This window comes from Bactrocera oleae, chromosome 5, assembly GCF_042242935.1.
Source record: "Bactrocera oleae isolate idBacOlea1 chromosome 5, idBacOlea1, whole genome shotgun sequence".
Classification (NCBI taxonomy): domain Eukaryota; kingdom Metazoa; phylum Arthropoda; class Insecta; order Diptera; family Tephritidae; genus Bactrocera; species Bactrocera oleae.
In genome coordinates this window covers 26,507,748-26,508,679 of record NC_091539.1, presented here as the reverse complement: position 1 = coordinate 26,508,679, position 932 = coordinate 26,507,748, and positions in this window count along the sequence as shown.

Below are 932 nucleotides of genomic sequence, written 5' to 3'. Positions count from 1 at the left end.
GCCACAAAAATTCTCTACTAAAGTCACACTTGGTACGGGTTGCCAACTCATATTCTACTACTAAAACATCCATATGACTCAAATCTGCTACAGTGTTGCCGTGTTATGTTTCAAAATTTATAAATTTAAGAATGTTTTTATTACATATTCAAATAGTTTTCAATTATTAAGATTCTTAAAGACTAAATTTACATTTAACAAGTATATCGCTGTGGGTGACTTAAGATATTTTGTAAATATTATTTATTAATTGGTACATAGCTTTGCATATTATTATTGTTGTTTCTGAATTGTACCTCATATTTTATACCATTATTTTAGTTTTCGTTAAAATTAATACAAGTAGATTGTTTTCACTCATATTTGTTTATGAATACAATTGAATTGTACCTGATTTTTATATAATTATTTTCGTTGTTGTATATGTTAATGTAATTAATATTCCTGAGCCTGATTCCTGTACCTGATATTATGTATATATATTTTCAAGTTATATTTGTTATGAAAATAGTGTAACGGATTTCTCGATAAATCGTCTAACTAAAACTCACTCTTCAGCTCGAGCACTGGATTGTTAAAAAAAAGACCCAATTTAATGCTATACACTTATCTTTATTTCCAATTCTAACAACTTAACACTTATTTCTCGTTATTCAAACTTATAATTTATTGCTTACAGATTAATTGCTCTTTACACGGCAACACTCTAATTAGAACTGTGTCCGGCAGCCCTTATATAGTAAATTTTTAACACAAGATCGCTACTAGAACATTCTGGCAACTACGCATTCGTTGTCTAGTTGCTTCTGGCAGTTTATCGTTAATTCTGATTTGTTCTGGTACTCGTGTTCGCCACACTGCCCTCTACCTAAGTCTGATTGTCCCGATTAGACATATTTGCGGTACCAAACGCTGCAAGCCGTTCCAGATGA